Genomic DNA, 25,144 nt, shown 5'->3' on the forward strand with positions numbered 1-25,144 from the left:
TGCTGTGGTAGCTCACACACAACAAACATCAACCACATCCACTTCCTTGTGCCAGCAAAGCGTCCAATTGTCCGTGCCTGAAAGCTTAGAAAGAATGAGTAAATACCCAGCCACGCACCCACAGGCACAAATACTAAACTCGCACATTGCCAAATTGCTAGCTGTGGAGATGTTGCCGTTTAGGCTTGTGGGAACACAGTCTTCTGTGATCTCTTGGCTGTGGCTGCCCCACGATACAGTGTTCCCAGCCGCCACTATTTTGCCCGGTGTGCCGTCCCTGCGTTACACAAGCACGTGTTAAACAATCTGAACCACCTAACAACAGACATCTGGACAAATTGTTGTGTACAGGGACGATACATTTTTGTCATGGCACACTGGGGGAACTTGGTGGAGGGTGGGACAAAGTCGCAAACTGGAACATCACACATCACACGCTAAGAATAGCGGGCCCAACTTCTGTTAGGATTTCCACCTCTTCATATTCCACTTCCTCTCTCCCCTTCTCCTGCTCCTCATCCTCTGCTGAATTACCCTCCCCATCACTGCCAAGCTGGGACCTGTACTGCAGCGCATCGGCAAAGTGGCAAGATGCTCTGCTGATGCTGATCTGTTTAGGTCAGAAAGCACATACTGCAACAGAGCTGTGGCAAGCTTTAAAACAACAGACTGATCAGTGGCTCTCCCCGCTGCACCTCCAACCCTGTCTGGTCATCTGAGATAATGGGCGTAACCTGGTGGCGGCTTTAAATATCGGCAAGCTGGTACACGTGCCATGCATGGCTCACGTGCTGAACCTAGTTGTTCATAAATTTCTGAAAACTTTCCGTGACTTGCCGTACCTACTTGAGAAGGTGCACCGTATTAGCGCCCATTTCCGCCATTCCTCTACTGCTTTTGCTGCTTTTACAGCGCTGCAAAAGCGCTTGAATTTGCCAAGTCACCGACTCATTTGCGACCTGCCCACGCGGTGGAACTCCACCTATCATATGTTGGCGAGGATTAGTGAACAGCAGAGGGCAGTAGCTGAATACCAGCTTCAGCATACCGGTCAGACTGAAAGTCAGCCACCACACATCACAACTGTCGAGTGGTTGTGGATTGCTGAGATTTGTGAGGTTCTTGAGAACTTTGAGTACTGCACCAACCTTGTGAGCGGTGATCAGGCTGTTATCAGCGTAACCATCCTGCTGCTGTGTCTCTTGAAACAATCACTGCATAATCTCAAAGAGGAAGCTTTGAGTGCCCAGCATGTTGGTATGGAGCCAGATTTCCCAATGGGTGATACTATCCAGCCCAGCCATTATTCTGAGGCAACATTGGATGAGGAGGAGGAAGATGGGGAGGGAGAGGACTTGTTTTTCTGTGCTACCAAGGGGACTCGTAATGCTACAGAGAGGACACCCAACCCAAGCTTCATGTCTGTCCAGCCTGGATGGACTGGAGAGGAGGAGGTGGAGGAGCAGGCGAATCAGCGTAAGGAGAGGATGGGTACTGTTTCTACTGTTGGGAACACAGAACATTTCCCTTTTTGCAGCTTGGCCCACATGGCACAGTTCATGTGTAAGTGTCTGTGGCAAGGCCCTTGCGTGATACACATTTTATCCAACAGTAATAATAATAATAATTTTTATTTATATAGTGCCAACATATTCCGCAGCACTTTATAATTAAGCGGAGACATGTACATACAATAAATTCAATACAAGGTAAGACAGTTTAAACAGTTACATTAGGAGTGAGGACACAATGGGTGAAAAGTGCTTGCTATTTCAGGTCAGGCAATCATAATAAGTAGGGATTTTCATAAAAGACTGCATGATCCGGTCATCAGCCAGTATGTTTAAGTGCAATAATCAAGTATCGAGTGAAGTTATCGTGTGCATGGAGGGTGTGGAGACAGATGAATAGTAGGGTGCAGATTCAGAATAATGTTTAGAAGGAGGGAACAGGGGAAAGTTAGTTTACTGAGTAGTTGAGGTGGTAGGTTTGTTTTAAGAGATGGGTTTTTAAAGCGCGTTTAAAGACGTGGTGGCTAGGCATCAATCGGATCGTCTCGGGTAGAGCATTCCAGACAACTGGTGCAGTACGAGAGAAGTCTTGAAGACGGAGGTGCGAGGTTCGGATTATGGGAGATGTTAGTCTTAGGTCATTTGTAGAACATGTAGGGCGATAGATATGAGAGAGGAGATATAAGGTGGTGCAGAACTGTGGAGAGCTTTGTAGGTCAGAGTGATGAGTTTATATTGGACCCTGTAGCAAATGGGCAACCAGTGTAATGACTGGCACAAGATGGAGGCGGCTGGACAGAAATACGACCCTGGCTGCCGCATTCAGGATGGATTGAAGCGAAGAAAGTTTGGTAAGAGGGAGACCGATCAGAAGAGAGTTGCAGTAGTCCAGACGAGTGAATAAGACTGACAGTAAGAGTTTTAGCAATTTCAAAGATGAGAAAAGGTCGGATTCTGGAGATGGTTTTAAGGTGCAGGTGACAAGAGCAACCTATACTGGTTGGCCACCTTTCTCAGTCCACGGTACAAGGAGAAATTTCCTTCTCTCCTTTTGGAGTCAACAAAGAGTTTTACAATTGAATTGTTCAAGAGGGCCATTGTAGATCAGTTGCTGAAAACATCACCCTCAGACAATGCTGGTGGCTGAGGTACCGGCTCTTTTCAACACCAAGGGATAATGGGGAGAGACAAGAACACCAGCTCCAACAGAGGTGGGGGGAAAATGTGCACAAATTGGGCAATGTTCAATAAAGCAGCACAACAGTAGAGGCTGTCTGTGCCTGTAACAATGTCAAGGAGGGATAAGTTGCAGAACATGGTCAAGGGGTACTTAAGTGATCATACGTGCGTCCTTTCTGATGCTTCAGTTCCCTTTAATTATTGGGTGTCTAAGCTGAACACTTGGCCTGACCTCTCCTTATATGCCTTGGAGGTGCTAGCCTGCCCGGCTGCTAGTGTGGTGTCAGAGCATGTTTTCAGTTCCACTGGGGCAATCATCACTGATAGGTGCACACACCTCTCCACGGAAAATGCAGACATACTTATTCTGATGAAATTCAACAAGGACTGGATATCTCCACAGTTTGTAATCCCTCCAGATGACAGCAAGCCAACCTAAATTCACCAAAAATGCAGATTCATGCTACTGCTGTTAACGTCACCCCCTTCCCATAAGAACCCGTTTCCTTCCTTCGTCAACCATGACTCAGCCCATAGGGCTAATTTTTACAAACCCTATGCAGATTGTGCAGTGGACAAACCACGACAGTATTCCTACTCCAGCCTACCTACTATTTGTGATTGGTGGCCCTTGGGATGGTGGCTTCCAAAATAGTGGTTAAAATGGCCTGGTGCTTGTTTGTAGCAGGTAGTAGGAAATATTTGGACTACTGCTTTGTGTAGGGCACAAAACACTTTTTTAAGTGGACTAATATGGACAGAAGGCAGGCTGTCACCCCAAAACAGTGATTAAAATGGGCTGGTGCATGCTTTGTAGCAGGCAGTAGGAAATGTTTGGACTACTGCTTTGTGTAGGGCACCAAACACTTTTTTAAGTGGACTAATGTGGACAGCAGAAGTCAGGCTCTGAACCCTAAAACAGCAGGGAAAATAGACCGGTGCTAAAAAAATGCTACTTCTGTGTGTGCTGGAAAAATATTGCTTTGCCTCTGACAAGAGCTGTTTTAAGATGGACACTGGAAGAACACTACCTAATACACTTCCTACCTAATACACAATTTCTCCCTCCCTGTACTCTGACTTTGTTGTGTGCCTTCAGCTCTGAAAAGAGCTATTTTTTGGTGGTATTATGGAGCTAGTGAGCGGCTCTTTAAACACTAATCTTGTACACACTGCAGGCAGCCCTTACAAGGGCTTTTGTTTGATCAAGAAGCCTAAACACTCTCAATAGCAGCTCAGCGATCTCTCCCTAGGCTATTACAACGCAGGCTCCAGATGCAATCAGTAATGCCACAACAAAGATGTCTGCAGCATTACTGTGATTGGTTAAGAAGCCCAGCATGTTTAGTGGCTGCAAAGGAGGCGCCAATACTGCAGGGCGGGACATCCGAATATAGCGAGCCGAGTACACAAATACTCGCAGAATAACGATTAACCCAAATACCGTACTATCCGTGTGAATAGCGAATAGTAACGTATACACTTGCTCATCAATAGCAAAGATTCTAAGATGTATATGTGTCACCCTGGCCTGGATGCCACAAAATGTAATAAAGCTGTGTCTGAGAGCAAGGGGGAGGTTCTCTAGTCAGGGGAACATTAGCATGCAGTACCTCCTGTCTCAGGCCAGTAGGGGGAGCAGGCTGCCCCTATAAAAGCTGGTGCTGGGGGCAGGGTTAGGGAGAACTTGAAGGCCTGTCTCAGGACTGAGACTTGTCTCAGAGCAGAGAAGGGACAGAAAGTTGTATTGCACGTAAGAGGAAGTGTGGCAGGAGGAGAGCCACAAGCCAGAGACAAGAGACGAAGTGAGCCTGTCTTGGCAAATAGAGGACTTAATCTACCAGACTTTGGTGTTAGAGGCTGGGAGGATTCTACATCCTCCAGCAGATAACCAGTTCGCCAGGGACTGTGTATTCCTTGGCCTAAGAAGCCTTGAGGCCCTGCCACAACCGGAGGGACCAGTAAAGCCGTACAAGGCTGGGAGCAGAAAGGAACCCACGTCGCAGGCCATACAGGCGAGGATACACGGAAAGATCGGAAACGTGGGTTGTTACCCTATAACGAGGAGATAGCCAGAAGGAGCGCAGGAAGCACGGTAGGCCTACACCCTCACCCTGACCAGGGCCAATTTCCCCATTGCTCTCAGACATCCATGTCCCCTCCTAGCTGGGACTGTTTGTGGGTCAATTTACCTGTTCTAGTAAAGACCCTGGACTGCAATCTGTTGTCTGCGTGCTCCTTGCTCCTCCAGCACTATCAGCACTGGGACTCTCACTACCATCACTCCCAACATTCACTATACTGCCCTGGGGCCGCACTCTTCCCGTGGGGAGTCACACTACCCTAGCTGCACACCTCATCAGCCCCAGCGGTCTGCATGCAGCGGCGGTTCCTAATAACCACAATCCACGGGTGGCGTAGTCAGACATTATCAGCAGAACGTAGCAGACTACCTTTGGCCTGACAACCCTGAGCCACGGAACCGGGTCGCCACTACTACCCCTATCATCTCCCTATTGCCCGGATCCGAGTGCCCCACGGCCCAGGGGGCGAGTCAGCTTTGGCGTAGTCGGCAGGATTTCGTGCCCGCAACCACCGGGTACTGCGTGCCTTTAAAAGACTGTCATACCTGCCGTGGTGAAGGTTCCCGCCATCCGGAGCCGTTTCCCGCCATCTTCAGTCGGTTCCAGCCATCTTCAGCTGTTTTCCCGCCATCCGAAGTCGTTTTCACGCCGTCAGACGCCATCTTCAGGACGCCGCGCGGGAAGAAGAGGGGCGTGGACGCCGAAAGCGCGCGAGACCCGAAGCTCCGCCCCACGCACCGACGCTGCGCAAGGTCCCTGAAGGGAGAGAGAGCGACGCTGACGTCATCAGGACGCGACGCAAGGTCCTCGTCCAGAGCAGCAGCAGCGGAGCCGCGGCCTACAGAAGAGGATCGTCGGAAGGTAGGCCACGCTTAACTAGGGGGGAGGAAGATGTCGGATACAGAGGCGCCCACTACCACCAACGCAGCTGCAGCAGCGGTGATGCCCTTTTCCCTGCCCTACATCCCTGGAGCGGCCTGGCTGCCCAAGTACTCAGGGGAGCCCCATGCCCTAACTGACTTCAAGGAAAGGCTGTACAGTTTGTTCCAAGTTTACCCCCTGACAGAGGAACAGAAGGTCAGCATACTAACAGGGCAGTTAACTGGCGCAGCCCAAAGGGAGGTAAAATCATGGCCCACTGAGAAGAAAAGGACTGTGAAGGGTATTCTGGCCCGGCTTCGGGGTACCTTTGACACACGTACCTCCGCTGAGATTAAAATGAGGTTCTATGGATGTAAGCAGCGGGCACAGGACAGCATCAGAGACTATGCCCTAAATCTGCAGGAAGCCTTGAGGGCTATTCAACAAACTGACCCTGGCAGTGTGCAGGAAACGGATAAGCTGCTAACAGAACAATTCATAGATGGTCTGCTGTCTAGCGCCCACAGGGCCCAACTGCGCCTTATGTTCTTTCAGAACCCCGACCTGACCTTTGCCCAATTTAAGGACAGGGCCATAAGGGTGCTCCGTGAATCTGCAACCAGTGGCTCTATAAACCCCCGGCGCCCTGCTCTCACCTACCACCAGGAGGCGGCACCCTCCTCTATGGACTCCGTGGGGGCTGATGGACAGGCCCTGAACCGAGCCCCGTCGAAAGATCTGCACCACCAAGTCCAGGAGCTGACCAAGTGCGTCGCGACGTTGACCAGGACCGTCCAGGCGTTGCAAGTGGACCCGTCAAGACCCATCGAGCTGGCTTCAAGTCCGGAGGATGTCCCGTGGCGTCGACAGAGGAGGATCCCGTTGTTTCGAGGGAGGCCCACAGACCGCTACGCAGAGGATGGACAGCCCATTTGCCGTCGTTGCAACCAGCCCGGACACATTTCCAGGTACTGTAATTTAAACGGGTCCAACCTGGGGCAGAGGGCCAACCCCCAGGCATAAGATCACCAGGCCCTTACAATTGGCGTAATAAGTACGTTGGGGGGCGCCCGGTTTTACCCGTGGTGCTGGACGGTATCCCGATGAGCGCCTTGCTGGATACTGGGTCGCAAGTAACCACTATCCCTTATGTACTTTTTAAGCAGTATTGGACTGATGCTGATATCACACGGTATCCAGACAGTAACTTGAGCATCATCGCCAGTAATGGCTTACCCGTGCCGCAGATGGGGTTCAAGGAGATGACCATTAAAATTGGTAAAGTTGAACTGCCGGCACAGGGAGTGATTATTGTGGACACTGACCGTCGTGAAAGTCACCCTAAAATAACTGTGGGTACTAACGTGATTGAAAATTGTCTTTCAGAGGTAATTGTAATTCTACAACAGGTGGCGGTGAATGCTAGTTCCAGCCAACAGAGAGTCCTCAACAAGGAGATAAAAGCCCTGATGAGACGGCAGCAGGTAGAACAGTCTGGTGGTGAGATCGGTAGCGTAAGACTGAGTGACCCATTCCCCATTTCCATGCCTCCCAAAAGTGAAATGATGATCTGGTGTCGGACTGCAATCGGGTTGAGAGGTAGAGACTACCAAGTCATGGTAGAACCCGTGTACTCAGACAGCAGGCCCACCATTTTGACCGCCCGGGGGGTGGTTGATGTCCGTCATGGGAGGGTGCCCGTCCGCATCCTCAACATTGGGGAGAGGGAGGTACACTTACCCAGGTACGCTACACTCGCCAAACTGTTTGTTGTCAAACACAAAGCCATCAGGGCCGTGGAACCCTTGCCTCCATCTCCACAGGCGGAGGGTAATGGCTCCCAGAAACAAAAGGAGGACTGGTGCCAGAAACTACATGTGGGTGCTGACTAGTGTTAAGCCACCCCCGTAGTGTTCGGGTTCGGTTCGGTTCGTCGAACAACGGGATGTTCGAGGAACTGTTCGTCGAACTGTTCGTCGAACACCTTAGAACACCGTCGAACACCGTTAAAACCAATGGCAGGCAAACAAAAACACATAGAAACACATAGAAAACACCTGCAAAGGTGTCCAAAAGCTGACAAACTGCTCAGAAGACACTCTCTTTAAAAAAGCCGGCCAGCAAATTCAGCAGCGGCATACACCGGTACCCGACAATTTAGACAAGAAGGAATAGAGCATCACACATAGATTAGATAGATAGAAACATGTCAGTCACACATATAAGAAGCACAGTGACAGTGTTGCTTACTGCACTTGTCATTTAGTGTAAAGGATTTATTAAAAAAAATATTAGTGTTTTCATGCACCGTCTCTTTAAAAAAGCCGGCCGGCAATTCAGCATCTGTACCCGACAATTTAGAACAGAAAGAATAGAGCTTCACACATAGATTAGATAGATAGAAACATGTCAGTCACATATATATGAAGTACAGTGATAGTGTTGGTTACTGTACTTGTCATTTAGTATTAAAATAAAGGATTTATTATTAAAAAAATTGGCGTGGGGTTCCCCTTAATTTTAGGCTCTAGCGGAGGTTAAGCAGACGGCTGGGGCAGATGTTTGAAGCCTGGGAAGGGGGTAATACCCACGGAGCTTCCCAGGCTACTAATATCAGCCCCCAGCTGAATACATAGCCTTTACTAGCTATTAAAATGGGGGACCCCCCCAAAAAAATGACGTTGGGTCCCCCCTAATTTAATAGCTAGCAAAGGCTAGGCAGACAGCTGGGGCTGATATTAATAGCCCAGGAAGGGAGCCATGAATATTGGCCCCCTCCCAGGCTAGAAACACCAGCCGTCAGCCGCCCCAGAAATGGCGCATTCATAGGATGCGCCAATTCTGGCACTTAGCCTCGCTCTTCCACGCTGCCCTGGTGCGGTGGCAGGGGGTAATAGGGTTGGGGTTGATGTCAGCTTATAATGCCAGCTGACATCAAGCCCAGGTTAGTAATGGAGAGGCGTCTATAAGACACCCCCATTACTAACCCCATAGTCAAAGTTAAAAAAAACACAAACACCCAGAATAAAGTCCTTTAATTGAAATAAAGACACAATCCTTTATTGTTCTAAATTAAACCATACTTACCATCACGCCCATTCCAGCTGAAGCCAACGATCTCCTGCAATAAAAGAAAAATAATAAAGCAACCTCATCCTTACCTTTCCATGGTTCCCACGACAGCTTCAGCTCTGATACATCGAGATGACAGGCTGGACCGCAGCAGAACGCTGCCATCCAGCCTGTCATCCCGCAGACACTGAGAAGCGCAGGCTTGCTTGCGCTGCTCAGCGTCTCTCTGTGACGACATCCAGATGAGCCGAGTTCATGTCCAATGAACTCGGCTCACCTCATGCACGTCACTGACAGCGTGGGAAAATTCTCACGCTGAAGCGCTGATTGCAGGAGAATTTTCCCACGCTGTCAGTGACGTGCAGGAGGTGAGCTGAGTTCATTGGACATGAGCTCACCTCATGCACATCACTGACAGCGTGGGAGAATTCTCCTGCACTCAGCACTTCAGCGTGAGAATTTTCCCACGCTGTCAGTGACGTGCATGAGGTGAGCCGAGTTCATTGGACATGACCTCGGCTCATCTGGATGCCGTCACAGCGAGACAGTGAGGAGCGCAAGCATGCCTGCGCTTCTCAGTGTCTGCGGGATGACAGACTGGATGGCAGCGTTCTGCTGCGGTCCAGCCAGTCATCTCGATGTAGCAGAGCTGAAGCTGTCGTGGGAACCATGGAAAGGTAAGGATGAGGTTGGTTTATTATTTTTCTTTTATTGCAGGAGATCGTTGGCTTCAGCTGGAATGGGTGTGATGGTAAGTATGGTTTAATTTAGAACAATAAAGAATTGTGTCTTTATTTCAATTAAAGGACTTTATTCTGGGTGTTGTGTTTTTTTTAAATACTTTACTTGAAATTCATGGCGGTCATGTCTAATACTGGCGTGACCCCATGAATTTTGGGCTTGGGGCCAGCTGATAATACCAAGCTGGCCCTAACCCCTTTATTACCCAGTGAGCCACCGCACCAGGGCCCTGGATGAGTTGGGTACAGCGCCAGAAGATGGCGCTTCAATGAACGCGCCATTTTCCGGGGTGGCTGCGGACTGCAATTTGTAGCGGGGGGGGGGCCCAGAAAGCTTGGGCCTCCCTGCGCTGCAGATTCCAGCCCCCAGCTGCCTAGTTGTACCTGGCTGGACACAAAGATAGGGCGAAGCCCCACGTACTTTTTTTTTAATTATTTCATGAAATTCATGAAATAATTAAGAAAAAAAGGGCTTCCCTATATTGTTGTGTCCGGCCAGGTACAAATAGGCAGCTGGTGGATGGGGGCAGCCCGTTCCTGCCTGCTGTACCTGGCTGGACACAAATATAGTGCGAAGCCCCACTTCAATTTTTTTAAATTATTTCAGGAAATTCATGAAATAATTTAAAAAAAATTGACGTGGGGCTTCGCACTATATTTGTTTCCAGCCAGGTACAGCAGGCAGGAACGGGCTGCCCCCAACCACCAGCTGCCTATTTGTACCTGGCCGGACACAACAATATAGGGAAGCCCTTTTTTTCTTAATTATTTCATGAAATAATTTAAAGAAAATTGACGTGGGGCTTCGCCCTGTTTTTGTGTCCAGCCAGGTACAACTAGGCAGCTGGGGGCTGGAATCCGCAGCGCAGGGAGGCCCAAGCTTTCTGGGCCACCCCCGCTGCAAATTGCAGTCCGCAGCCACCCCGGAAAATGGTGCATTCATAGAAGCGCCATCTTCTGGCGCTGTACCCAACTCATCCAGGGCCCTGATGCGGTGGCTCACTGGGTAATAAAGGGGCTAGGGCCAGCTTGGCATTATCAGCTGGCCCTAAGCCCGAAATTCATGGGGTCACGCCAATATTAGACATGACCACCATGAATTTCTAGTAAAGTATTTAAAAAAAACACAACACCCAGAAAAAAAGTCCTTTAATTGAAATAAACACACAATTCTTTATTGTTCTAAATTAAACCATACTTACCATCACGCCCATTCCAGCTGAAGCCAACGATCTCCTGAAATAAAAGAAAAATAATAAACAACATCATCCTTACCTTTCCATGGTTCCCATGACAGCTTCAGCTCTGCTACATCGAGATGACAGGCTGGACCGCAGCAGAACGCTGCCATCCAGCCTGTCATCCCGCAGACACTGAGAAGCGCAGGCTTGCTTGCGCTCCACAGTGTCTCTCTGTGAGGGCATCCAGATGAGCCGAGTTAATGTCCAATGAACTCGGCTCACCTCATGCACGTCACTGACAGCGTGGGAAAATTCTCCTGCACTCAGCGCTTCAGCGTGGGAGAATTCTCACACTGAAGCGCTGAGTGCAGGAGAATTCTCCCACGCTGTCAGTGACGTGCAGGAGGTGAGCTGAGTTCATTGGACATGAGCTCACCTTATGCACGTCACTGACAGCGTGGGAAAATTCTCCTGCACTCAGCGCTTCAGCGTGGGAGAATTCTCACGCTGAAGCGCTGAGTGCAGGAGAATTCTCCCACGCTGTCAGTGACGTGCAGGAGGTGAGCTGAGTTCATTGGACATGAGCTCACCTTATGCACGTCACTGACAGCGTGGGAGAATTCTCCTGCACTCACCGCTTCAGCGTGAGAATTTTCCCACGCTGTCAGTGACGTGCATGAGGTGAGCCGAGTTCATTGGACATGAACTCGGCTCATCTGGATGTCGTCACAGAGAGACGCTGAGCAGCGCAAGCAAGCCTGCGCTTCTCAGTGTCTGCGGGATGACAGGCTGGATGGCAGCGTTCTGCTGCGGTCCAGCCTGTCATCTCGATGTAGCAGAGCTGAAGCTGTCGTGGGAACCATGGAAAGGTAAGGATGAGGTTGCTTTATTATTTTTCTTTTATTGCAGGAGATCGTTGGCTTCAGCTGGAATGGGCGTGATGGTAAGTATGGTTTAATTTAGAACAATAAAGGATTGTGTCTTTATTTCAATTAAAGGACTTTATTCTGGGTGTTTGTGTTTTTTTTAACTTTGACTATGGGGTTAGTAATGGGGGTGTCTTATAGACGCCTCTCCATTACTAACCTGGGCTTGATGTCAGCTGGCATTATAAGCTGACATCAACCCCAACCCTATTACCCCCTGCCACCGCACCAGGGCAGCGTGGAAGAGCGAGGCTAAGTGCCAGAATTGGCGCATCCTATGAATGCGCCATTTCTGGGGCGGCTGACGGCTGGTGTTTCTAGCCTGGGAGGGGGCCAATATTCATGGCTCCCTTCCTGGGCTATTAATATCAGCCCCCAGCTGTCTGCCTAGCCTTTGCTAGCTATTAAATTAGGGGGGACCCCACGTCATTTTTTTTGGGGGGTCCCACATTTTAATAGCTAGTAAAGGCTATGTATTCAGCTGGGGGCTGATATTAGTAGCCTGGGAAGCTCCGTGGGTATTACCCCCTTCCCAGGCTTCAAACATCTGCCCCAGCCGTCTGCTTAACCTCCGCTAGAGCCTAAAATTAAGGGGAACCCCACGCCAATTTTTTTAATAATAAATCCTTTATTTTAATACTAAATGACAAGTACAGTAACCAACACTATCACTGTACTTCATATATAAGTGACTGACATGTTTCTATCTATCTAATCTATGTGTGAAGCTCTATTCTGTCTGTTATAAATTGTCGGGTACCGCTGCTGAATTGCCGGCCGGCTTTTTTAAAGAGACAGTGCATGAAAAAACTATTATTTTTTTTGATAAATCCTTTACGCTAAATGACAAGTACAGTAAGCAACACTGTCACTGTACTTCGTATATATGTGGCTGACATGTTTCTATCTATCTAATCTATGTGTGAAGCTCTATTCTGTCTGTTATAAATTGTCGGGTACCGCTGCTGAATTGCCGGCCGGCTTTTTTAAAGAGACGGTGCATGAAAACACTATTATTTTTTTTGATAAATCCTTTACGCTAAATGACAAGTACAGTAAGCAGCACTTTCACTGTACTTCGTATATATGTGGCTGACATGTTTATATCTATCTAATCTATGTGTGAAGCTCTATTCTTTCGGTTCTAAATTGTCGGGTACCGGTGTATGCCGCTGCTGAATTGCCGGCTTTTCATGTTTCACTGTTGGCACTGTTCCCATCGATTTGGGCAATCACTGTAATGCCACAACCACCATGGCTGTGGCATTACAGTGAGTGGCAGACAATCCCTGCATGATTGGTGCTCTAAATAGCGCCAGACATGCAGGACACGCTTTTGGTGCACGAACAGTTATCGAACATAACCTCAAACAGCCGAATTTTTTGCAAATCGTTCGGGTTCGTCGAACAACTCGAACACCGCCCAAAACAGCTCGAATTTGAGATTGGCGAACAGTTCTAGTCGAACACCGCTCATCTCTAGTGCTGACTCCACTCCCCTGCACCAAAAACAAGGAGTCTACCGGGTGGTACTGGAGTATGAGAGAGTCTTTAGTAAGCACCCGCTAGACTTCGGCAGAGTAAAAGGGATAGAACACCACATCCCCACAGGGAGCAACCCACCAATAAAAGAGAGGCACAGACCTGTACCCCCTGCACATTATCAGAACGCAAAGGGCATGCTAAGAGAGATGAAAGAAGCTGGGGTCATTAGAGACAGCTGTAGCCCCTGGGCAGCCCCCTTGGTTCTGGTCAAAAAGAAAGATGGCACCATGAGAATGTGCGTGGACTATAGACAAATCAACCGTATCACCCACAAAGACGCATATCCGCTGCCTAGAATAGAGGAGTCTTTAGCCGCACTAAAATCAGCTAACTTCTTTTCTACTTTGGACCTTACTAGCGGGTACTGGCAGGTTCCTGTGGCAGAGGCTGACAAGGAGAAGACCGCCTTCACCACCCCGATGGGACTGAGTGAGTTCAACTGTATGCCTTTCGGGCTCTGCAATGCACCAGGGACCTTCCAGCGGCTGATGGAATGCTGTCTAGGGCACCGAAACTTCGAGACGGTCCTCCTTTACCTGGACGACGTGATCATCTATTCGAAAACCTACGAGGACCATCTAAAGCACCTGGCCGAGGTGTTCGAAGCCCTGGCAGGCTACGGCCTGAAGGTGAAACCATCGAAGTGTCACCTGTTGAAACCAAAAGTCCAGTACCTAGGGCACGTGGTAAGCGTGGAAGGAGTGGCCCCCGACCCTGACAAGGTCACGGCAATCAAGAGCTGGCCAAGCCCCTCGAACATCAAAGAGGTGAGACAGTTTCTCGGGTTGGTAGGCTACTACCGAAGATTCATCCCCGGGTTTACCAAGATGGCAGCTCCAATGCAGGACCTCCCTTCAAGTGGGATAAACCGGAAGAGGAGTCCTTCCGCCAGTTGAAGATGGCCCTCACGGGGGATGAGATCCTGGCCTACCCTGATTATGGCCAGCCTTTTATTCTCCACACGGACGCCAGTAATGTGGGACTGGGAGCCGTACTGTCCCAAAACCAACAGGGCAGAGAACGGGTGATCGCGTACGCCAGCCGGAAGCTGAGGCCCTCCGAGAGGAACCCGGAGAATTACAGCTCCTTCAAGCTAGAATTCTTGGCGGTGGTGTGGGCCGTGACGGAACACTTCAAGCATTACCTGGCCTCCGCGAAGTTCACCGTGTACACGGACAACAACCCGTTGACACACCTGGACAATGCAAGACTGGGTGCCCTGGAACAGCGGTGGATGGCCCGTCTCTCCAACTATGACTTCGTGATCAAGTACCGGGCAGGCAAAACCAATGCCAACGCGGACGCCCTATCAAGGATGCCTCACTTACCTGAAGGTGACGAAGACCCAGAAGAGCTGGAGGAGGTAGAACTCCCCGCGTTTCACCGGTATGGAGCCGCTCAATACTCTCACCGCGTGAAGGAGGAGGATCTAACAACTGTGATGATCAACCTCCTACCTCACCACAGCTGGGCCGAGACCCAAGATAGTGACCCTGCTGTCCGCCTGGTGAAAGATCTGCTGACCCAGGAAGATGCCCGCATAGATCCGGATGCTCCAGAGGAAGCCAAGCAGCTATGGAAAGAGAAGAGCAAGCTGTTCCTCTACGAAGGCAAGTTGTGCAGAAGGATTGTCAACCACCGGACGCACGAGCTGACCTGGCAAGTCGTGGTCCCAAGGCGGGATGCAGCTATGGTCCTGGGGGCTTACCATGACAGAGCGGGACACTTCGGTTGGAAGAAACTGGAGTTCCTACTAAGAGGAAGGTTCTTTTGGGTCGGCATGAGAGGAGCTGTAGAAAAATGGTGCAGAGACTGTGGCCCTTGTCACCAAAGGAGGAAGGACCGTGCCAGCCAGAAGACACCCTTGAGGCCCATCGTCACCACGCAGCCTCTTGAGCTGGTAGCGCTGGACCATGTCAAATTGGCTCCCAGCCAGTCCGGATACATCTATGCCCTGACAATCGTGGACCACTATTCCCGTTTTCTAGTGGTGGTCCCGGTAAAGGACTTGACAGCCCAAACAGCGGCCAGAGCCTTCCAGCAATACTTCTGCCGTCCACACGGGTATCCAGAACAGGTCCTGACAGACCAGGGTCCAGCGTTCGAGGCTGAAATCTTCCAGGAGTTCTGCAACCTCTATGGCTGTAAGAAGATTCGTACAACGCCTTACCACCCCCAAACCAACGGGATGTGTGAGAAGATGAACAATATAGTCATTGATCTCCTGAAGACGTTGCCCCTGGAGGAACGCAGCCTGTGGCCAGAAAAACTGCCGGACCTGATAGACCTATACAACAATATCCCGGTGAATGATACAAACTGCACCCCGGCTTACCTGATGCGAGCCAGACCAGGTAAGCTGCCCGTAGACCTGGAGATGGGAGTCCTAATACCTGAGGACACCTCCCCGGATGCGGACTGGGATACGGAAAGGCAACTGCAGTACAAGAAGGTACAGGAGAGTGTGGAGAGGAGCTTGGCCCAGGTGAGAGAAAGGCAAGAAAGACTCTTCAACCAACACGCCCCTGCTGGTCCCCTAGAACCTGGTGAGCAGGTCCTGAAGCGGAAGAGAAGGCTACATAAGTTGAACGACCAGTGGGAAAAGGAACCCTACACCGTACTGCAGTCTGACCACGACAACCCAAAGGTGTGCGTAATCACCAAGGACGGAGGAGAAACCACTAGTGTCGTCTCCAGAGACCACCTCAAAAGATGCCCCAAGCAACTTCGTAGTGTAGAAGAAGATCAGAGTGACCTTGAACCCGCAGAGGAAAAGGAAGAAATGATCAGCACCGTTCTCGGAGAGTTCCCTCAGTCCTGGACTCGCATAAATGATGCCATAGTGGTACCCGTCCTGCATTTCCTGCAACCGGCACAGCAACAACCAACACCAGAGCCGGAAGGTGAAGAGGAGCAAGCGGTTCCAGAGGCAGAAGAGCCTTACCAGCAGCCCAGGAGAGTCAACCCTCTGCTGACAGTGAGCCTGCCATGCCTGCGGTAAGCCAAAGGACCCGCAGACAGCTGCCTGCCCTACCTGTACACCCAGCTGGTAGCTGTACCCCTAACGCTAGTGGGGAAAGCCAGGTTGGTCCACCACCAGACAGTGGGCTACGTAGGTCAAAAAGGAGCACAAAGGGGCAGATACCCGCTCGCTGGAGAATATAGAGCGCGCTAAGATTGTAAATGACCCTGTTGCCAAATGTTGAATTGTTTGCCAAGTTACATGCATGTTTGGTAATTCTGTGTTTCAGTTTCTTGCAGCTACCGTAAGGACTCAAAGGTTAAGGACTTTTTATAACCGGGACCTTGTATGGACTGCGTTCGGAGCCTAACCAAGGAATGAACTAAGACTGTGAAGGACTTAGGGTAGGACAGACCCCCACCTGGTTAAGGCTCCCCGTTGTATTGGTGATATGGACACCCGGTCACAGGCCACACTGTGACCTTAAGAACTCAATTTGTGAGTCGCTTGTATACTAATGTTTTATGGTCATGCATATAATCCTTGTTTACTGTTTAGTCCCGGAGTACTAAATTTTACTAGAGGGGAATGTGTCACCCTGGCCTGGTTGCCACAAAATGTAATAAAGCTGTGTCTGAGAGCAAGGGGGAGGTTCTCTAGTCAGGGGAACATTAGCATGCAGTACCTCCTGTCTCAGGCCAGTAGGGGGAGCAGGCTGCCCCTATAAAAGCTGGTGCTGGGGGCAGGGTTAGGGAGAACTTGAAGGCCTGTCTCAGGACTGAGACTTGTCCCGGAGCAGAGCAGGGACAGAAAGTTGTATTGCTCCTAAGAGGAAGTGTGGCAGGAGGAGAGCCACAAGCCAGGGACAAGTCTTGGCAAATAGAGGACTTAATCTACCAGACGTTGGTGTCTATGGCTGGGAGGATTCTACATCCTCCAGCAGATAACCAGTTCGCAAGGGACTGTATATTCCTTGGCCTAAGAAGCCTGGAGGCCCTGCCACAACCGGAGGGACCAGTAAAGCCGTACAAGGCTGGGAGCAGAAAGGAACCCACGTCGCAGGCCATACAGGCGAGGATACACGGAAAGCTCGGAAACGTGGGCTGTTACCCTATAACGAGGAGATAGCCAGAAGGAGCGCAGGAAGCACGGTAGGCCTACACCCTCACCCTGACCAGGGCCAATTTCCCCATTGCTCTCAGACATCCAGGTCCCCTCCTAGCTGGGACTGTTTGTGGGTCAATTTACCTGTTCTAGTAAAGACCCTGGACTGCAACCTGTTGTCTGCGTGCTCCTTGCTCCTCCAGCACTATCAGCACTGGGACTCTCACTACCATCACTCCCAACATTCACTATACTGCCCTGGGGCCGCATTCTTCCCGTGGGGAGTCACACTACCCTAGCTGCACACCTCATCAGCCCCAGCGGTCTGCATGCAGCGGCGGTTCCTAATAACCGCAATCCACGGGTGGCGTAGTCGGACATTATCAGCAGAACGTAGCAGACTACCATTGACCTGACCACCCTGAGCCACGGAAGCGGGTCGCCACTACTACCCCCATCATCTCCCTATTGCCCGGATCCGAGTGCCCCACGGCCCAGGGGGCGAGTCATATACATTTCTAAATAAGTATAAGAAATTTCATGTTCCTTAGCGAGAATATGAGATCATATTGAATTTCACGATTTCTATGTTGCCGATGGTATATCTATTTCTCCATGCATTTTTGTGCTGTATAATTTTTAACAGTTTCAATACACCAAAATCGCTGTCATAACATTGTGAGTGTGCCATTTTATCTTCTAATTACAGTCACTCCCAAAAGAAGAAAAAGCATTGGTATTGTAATGTTCCATCCGTGCTGTCATCTATAATTGTGTGCATACCTGCTCTGACCTTTATGTTGTTCCTCGCATTATGTGACTGGTCATTTCTGTTCTACATTCAGAATTCTAACCTAAGGGGAACATCCAACCAAATTTCTACTTAAATGAAATTCTTCTATGCTTTGTGACAGATGAAATCTAATAAAATAGCTTTAGATGTTTTTACCTTATTATTGTCAAAGGAAGAATACATTTTAATTGTGATATTCTCTCACAGCAAGTAAAACATTTGAGAAATGTCAGTGTAATAATAGAATTATGACCACTACATGAATTAATTGCATATTCATACAGATCAGCTACATATGATGAAATGACATAACATTGAATTGTATCATCTACACTTTGTGTCATTTATGCATTTATGTTACAGGAGCATGTTACATAAGGTTAAAAAGGTTCTCTGATTTGGCAAAAATTTTGAAAAATACTTTTTTTGTTAGTATTACCCATGTTTCTTTGTGCCTACATACCATAGACTGTGATTTGTTTTCTTTCATTTCCATTTATGTCCCTTTAAACCAGCACAGATGGCGCATGTCAGAAGTCTAGCAGGCTGCACTAAGTACCCACCCCTTTCCTCCCTCGTTACTTCCTGGGTTCTAATTTTTCTCTGTCTTGCCTATGTTACTTAATTTTCAAAATGGTAAAAAATAATGTGTACTATGCCCTTTTTATTCCATCTCACCCTTTCACCCAAGTTGAATTCTCTATTCTCCTCTGTAGGTCTTTATCCCCACTCCTTACAGCTCAATTGACCATTCTGCCTATGATTACTATGCTGTAGCAGATTTACTGTAGATACACAATCAGCTCTGCTACAGCGGACCCAAAAGAACACAGACAGCTCTGATACACCAGACACAACACACAGTTAACTCTGCTAGACCAGATAAAACACAATATATAGTCAGCTCTGCTACACTGGACCCATCACAACCCAGTCATATCTGCTACACCAGACACAACACACAGCTCTGCTATGTCAGCTCTGGTATACCAAACATAACACAACAAAGTCAGCTCTGGTGTACCAAGTACAATACACAGTCAGCTCTCTTATACCAGACATGACACAATATGTAGTCAGTTCTACTACACCAAACATAACACAACATATTCAGCTGTGGTACACCAGACACAACACACAGTCAGTTTGGTTATACCAGACACCACACAACATACAGTCAGATCTGCTACACCAGACATAAGACACAGTCATCTTTGCTACAATAGGCACAACAGAACATAGTCAGCTCTGCTACACCAGACACAACATACAGTCAGCTCTGCTACACCAAACATAATACACAGTCATCTTTGCTACAATAGGCACAACAGAACATAGTCAGCTCTGCTACACCAGACACAACATACAGTCAGCTCTGCTACATTAGACACAACACACAGTCAGATCTGTTACACCACGCACAACAGAACATAGTCAGCTGTGGTACACCAGACACAACACACAGTCAGCTCTGCTACACCAGACATAATACACAGTCATCTTTGCTACAATAGGCACAACAGAACATAGTCAGCTGTGGTACACCAGACACAACATATAGTCAGCTCTGCTGCAACAGACACAACACGCACTCAGATCAACTTGGAATGGAGAACACCCTTTTGGCTGCAGGTGGATTCAATATTAGATAAAAGGTGGCGGTGGGAAGGTATTGGTGGAAATACTGGGCTGTCCTCCCATCTCCTTTCTTTCCTTTCAGACTGCATGCACAGAAGAATCAGTTGCTGCTTGGTCTGTATATGCGATGTTAGACCTGCCTGGAAACTGATGACATATTGTCGACATGGTGGGGCTGTAAGCTGGAGAAAGTCAGAGACCCATGTACATGGTTGATGTGACGAAATCACAGTCAGCTCAAAACAGGCAAATTCGGGTGACTTGACAGCACTCCAGAGGATTGAGAAAGAACACTTAAAAAAGTACATGCATTACAAAGTTGAAGGGGAGGATAGAGAAGAATTAAAGGAGAGAATTGTAAAAGCAGACAACCCTTTAAAGCTATTTGGTACAGCTAGGTAGCTAAATGTGCTGGTGATAATTGTTGTAATTCTTATCACAATCCTATGTCTTTTTTTTCTTTCCCTTCTTTCACAAATGACATGTAGAGTTTAAAAAGTTCAGCCTGTGCACATGATGCAGATTTAATGCGTTTTTGCGGCGGATTTTCACCGCAAAAACGATGTGAAAACGCATTAAAATTGGTTGTAATAGGTCTGCCATATACTGCAATGCAAATCCGCATGTGCTGTACACATCATGCGGAAATTTCTGCTGCGAATTCGCATTGTGGTAAAAACCACAGCAAGATAAATTCTAGTCTGATTCTGCTGCGAAATCGCTGCCATTGACTTGCATTGAACCGCATAAGATCCGCATGACATGTAGTCATGCGGATCTTTTGCTATTTAACGTGTGGATGGTACCCGGGTCTGGAGAAGAGGAGACTCTCATCCGACCCAGGTACCATCGTACCTACAAGTTAAAAAAGAATTATAACGTTAAAAATAAAAAATAAATAATCATACTCACTTCTCCGGCGCCCCCGGTCTCTTCCCGGTGACGTCATTTGCCGGCACCGCATGCGCAGGAGAATTCTCCCACGCTGTCAGTGACGTGCATGAGGTGAGCCGAGTTCATCATCTGGATGCCGTCGCAGCGAGACACTGTGGAGTGCAAGCATGCCTCCGCTCCGCAGTGTCTCTGAAGGATGACAAGCTGGATGGCAGCATTCTGCTACGATCCAGTCTGTCATCTCAATGTAGCAGAGCTGGAGCCGTCGTGGGAACCATGGAAAGGTAAGGATGAGGTTGGTTCATTATTTTACTTTTATTGCAGGAGACATGGGATTCAGCTGGATTGGGCGATATGGTAAGTAGAGTTTAATTTAGAATTTTAAAGTATTGTGTGTTTATTTCAATTAAAGGATTTTATTCTGGGTGTTGGTGTTTTTATTTTACATTTGCCTTACACTATGGGGTTAGTAATGGGGGCGTCTTATAGACGCCTCCCCATTACTACCCTGGGCTTGATGTCAGCTAGCATCAACCCCAGCCCTATTACCCCACTGCCACCGCTACAGGGCAGTGGGAAGAGCAAGGCTAAGTGCAAGAATTGGCATATCCTATGGATGCGCCATTTCTGGGGCAGCTGAGGTCTGGTGTTTCTAGCCTGGGAAGGGGCCAATATTCATGGCACCCTTCCTGGCTATTAATATCAGCCCCCAGCTGTCTGCCTAGCCTTTGCTAGCTATTAAAATAGGGAGACCCCACGTCATTTTTTTTTTGGGTCCCCCATTTTAATAGCTAGTAAAGGTATTCAGCTGGGGGCTGATATTATTAGCCTGGGAAGCTCCGTGGGTATTACCCCCTTCCCAGGCTTCAACCATCTGCCCTAGCCGTCTGCTTAACCTTCACTTGAGACTAAAATTACGGGGAACCCCATGCCAATTATTTTTTATAAATCCTTTATTTTAAAACTAAATGACAAGTACTGTAACCTTGTCACGGTACTCATTATATATATGACTTACATGTTTCTATCTATCTAATCTATGTGTGATGCTCTATTCTTTCTGTTCTAAATTGTTGGGTACCGATGTTATAACTGTGTGCGGCTGCTGAATTGCCGGCTTTTTTAAAGAGACTGGTGCGTGAAAATTGGAGGGCACTAGTGTGTTCCGAGTGCCCTGCTATGTTTTTCATGCACCCTCCTATATACCCTGCCTGCCTGTCTGCCTATATACACTGTGTTCCAAATTATTATGCAAAAAGTGTTTAGGAGTGATAAGGTAAGAATTTTTTTGTTTGTCTGTTAAACTCATTGATGGTGATGTGTGTCAGGGCTCTTTATATCACTGTAAGCAATTGCAGACACCTGTGCTAGATAGTTTGGCAGGTGTGTCCAATGAAAGGCAAGACAACTTAAGAAGGCTGTCCCACATTATTAAGCAGCCTACATTTTCTGCCAAAATGGGAAAGAAAAAGGATGTGTCGGCTGCTGAGAAGCAACAAATTGTGGAGTGTTTAGGTCAAGGCATGACTACAATCAACATTGCCAAGACACTTCATCATGATCATCGCACAATCAAGAAGTATGTAGCTGATTCACAGTACACACGTGTGCGAGCTGAGAAGGGAAAATTGAGGACTCTTTCCTACAGGCAATTACGTCAGGTTAAAAGAGCAGCAAAAAAGCCTTGTCATAGCAGCAGACAAGTTTTTGAAGCTGCTGGTGCCTCCAACGTCACCCGAACAACAAGATGCAGGGTCCTTCAGAGGTTTGCAGCTGTGCGAAAGCCATCCTGTCGACCTCCTCTATCTACCGCACACAAGCAGAAACGGCTCCAGTGGGCCAAACAATACATGAAGACTGACTTCAAAAATGTTTTGTTCACCGATGAGTGCCGTGCAACGTTCGATGGTCCAGATGGATGGAGTGGAGGATGGCTGGTTGATGGAGACCCCATGCAAACAAGGCTACGGCGCCAACAAGGAGGAGGTGGAGTAATGTTTTGGGCTGGAATCATGGGGAGAGAGATTGTCAGCGCCTTTAGGATCCCTGAAGGGGTAAAGATGAACTCCATAATGTATGTTGAGTTTCTCAAACAGCACTTCCTTCCATGGTTCAAGAAGAAGAACTATGCATTCCACAGCAAGATCATTTTCATGCATGATAATGCACCGTCTCATGCTGCACATAACACATCTGCTTCTCTGGCTGCTATGGGCATAAAAGGGGACAAACTTATGGTGTGGCCCCCATGCTCCCCTGACCTCAACCCCATTGAGAACCTCTGGAGCATCATCAAAAGGAGTGTCTATGATGGCGGGAGGCAGTTCACATCTAAGCAACAGCTCTGGGAGGGTATTCTGTCCTCATGCAAAACAATTGAAGCAGAAACCATCCAAAACCTGACAAATTCAATGGACGAGAGAGTTCAGAAGCTCCTTTCGAACAAGGGGTCCTATGTAGTGTTGAGCCACCCCCGTAGTGTTCGAGTTCGGTTCGGTTCGTCGAACACCCGTGTGTTCGCCGAACTCTTCGTCGAACTGTTCGTTGAACACCTTCGAACACCGTTAAAACCAATGGCAGGCAAACAAAAACACATAGAAACACATAGAAAACACCTTCAAAGGTGTCCAAAAGCTGACAAACTGCTCAGAAGACATAACTAACACATGGAAAAGTGACAAGTACATATAGTCATGCGAAAATAAAAGAGATGGAGGAGTAAAAGGAGGGGGAGACACAGATATAGGCATGTCATGCCCTTCTAAAATCCAAAAAGTGAGAAGCCGACACGGCCAGTCCGTTCCTGCCCGTGCCACCTCCGTGTCGCCGGGTTTGTGCCAGAGCCGCGGTGGACCCTGACGGCCAGCCCCCCTCTCCTAATACTGGTGCCTGTCCGCTGGTGGGTCGAGCCCCCCGCCGTGGGGGGGGAGTAACATCTGCAGAAGAAAGACCATCTTCCAGCCAAACTAACATGTCGACTTCTTTTCGTGGACAATGTGATACGATCCCTTTGTTACGGACACGCCCATCGCTACAAATTCCAGATGAGGCACAAAAACAGCAGGTGCTTCAGCGGATATCAAGTGCTCCTTCAAGTGGGCTCTCCTCCACCTCAACTTCAACATCACAAATACTCCAGTCCTCAGAGGTGTCACCCCAATCGCACTTGCTTCCTCACAGCTCCCAAGTCTCCAGCTGCCCGTCTGAGTATGGGGTAACACAGATGGTTGAGTCTGCACAGCTGTTTACTCATACTATAGCCTGGGAAACGGAGGTCTGCTCCAGAGCTTCTGTTAATCCAGACGAGGAAATGATCTGCACTGATGCCCAGAATCTCTATAAGTCGGATCCAGGACCAGATGAAGAAGGTTCTGAGCATAATGTAGACCCTCGTTCCCAAACTGTAACTCCTGTTGATGGAGACAATGATGAAGACGATGATGAGACTCAAATACCTGATTGGAGCGACAACTTGACTTTTCGGTCAGGGCAGGAAGAGGTTGGCTTTGAGGACGACGGGTGTGATAACACACAGGGTGATGATGACAAGGTTGGAGATCCCACTTACTGTCAACCCACAGTCAGCCAGTCGATGAGGTCACCCGGGCCTTTGCCTGGCCTTTGGGATGTCGCGGTGGTCGGCTCCCTGGCCCGTACCCTGGGGTCACTCTTTAAAAGGGTGGATAATTGTTAATTTTATAAGAGTTTGTGACACCACCTGTGGTATCTGGTGAGAAGCACCAGCGCTGCAGCAGTCCACTGAGGCCCGTGATAAGGCAGCTCGATGGTATAGCTCCCCACAGGTGGAGCTAGGTCTCAGGGCAGCGTATGCAGGGGGAATGCAGGACAGGCGATACCCAGCTGGGTCAGAGCAAGAACGGAAACGGACACGGTAGTCACTTCAGTACCTTTTACTGGAGGAAATTCAGGCACATCCTGGAGCACTGTAGGGTGAAGGGTGCATATCAGGATCCTCCCCAATGAGCGGGTGTAGGGCCTCCTGTTTCTTGCCTCTGCGCAGTAAGTTTCTGACCTGCCTGGAGCTAGGCCTAACTTTGTCTCTGTCCTGCGCTGGCTGACTTTGTGGTAGGGCCTTCTCTTGAAGTTCACGCTCCCAGTATGCGGGGCCTAAGCGTCTCCTGGCTCTGTTACGTATCAGCACCTTAGCGATCCTGGGACTTGTAGTTCTCCAGGGATTCCGGTTATGCCTTACTGGGTCATAGAGATCCCGGTAAGCTCGGATCCGGTGTCCGGTAAATGCTTCGGGGTGAACTGGTTAAGCTCCTCTGCCCCTTATGTACTAACTCGCCACTCGCCTTCGGCCTACTCGGGCCCTCAATAGGCTATACACACTAACGGCAGCTTGCCGCGCTTCACCGATTTTATGACGCCGGCACACCTTAAGCTCTATCTGGGCTCCCTGAATCTAGCTAGCAGGAGCCTCGTGCTCCACTGCTGAACTATTAACTGAGTTCTCTAGACTAGACTGAGCTCCACTGCAGACTGACCTCTCTTAGGCTTCTCTACTGCAGGAACTCTTCAGAGGAACTGAACTGCCTAGCTCCACCTTCCCTATTTATATCCCTAACGGGCTCCCTCTGCTGGTCTGAGGTGGAAGGTGGAGATGTGTGAATGTTTATGGGGGCCTCTTGTG

The sequence above is a fragment of the Phyllobates terribilis genome, unplaced genomic scaffold (genome assembly GCF_046119375.1).
Source record: "Phyllobates terribilis strain yellow unplaced genomic scaffold, ASM4611937v1 Scaffold_1__5_contigs__length_1240528914, whole genome shotgun sequence".
Classification (NCBI taxonomy): Eukaryota; Metazoa; Chordata; class Amphibia; order Anura; family Dendrobatidae; genus Phyllobates; species Phyllobates terribilis.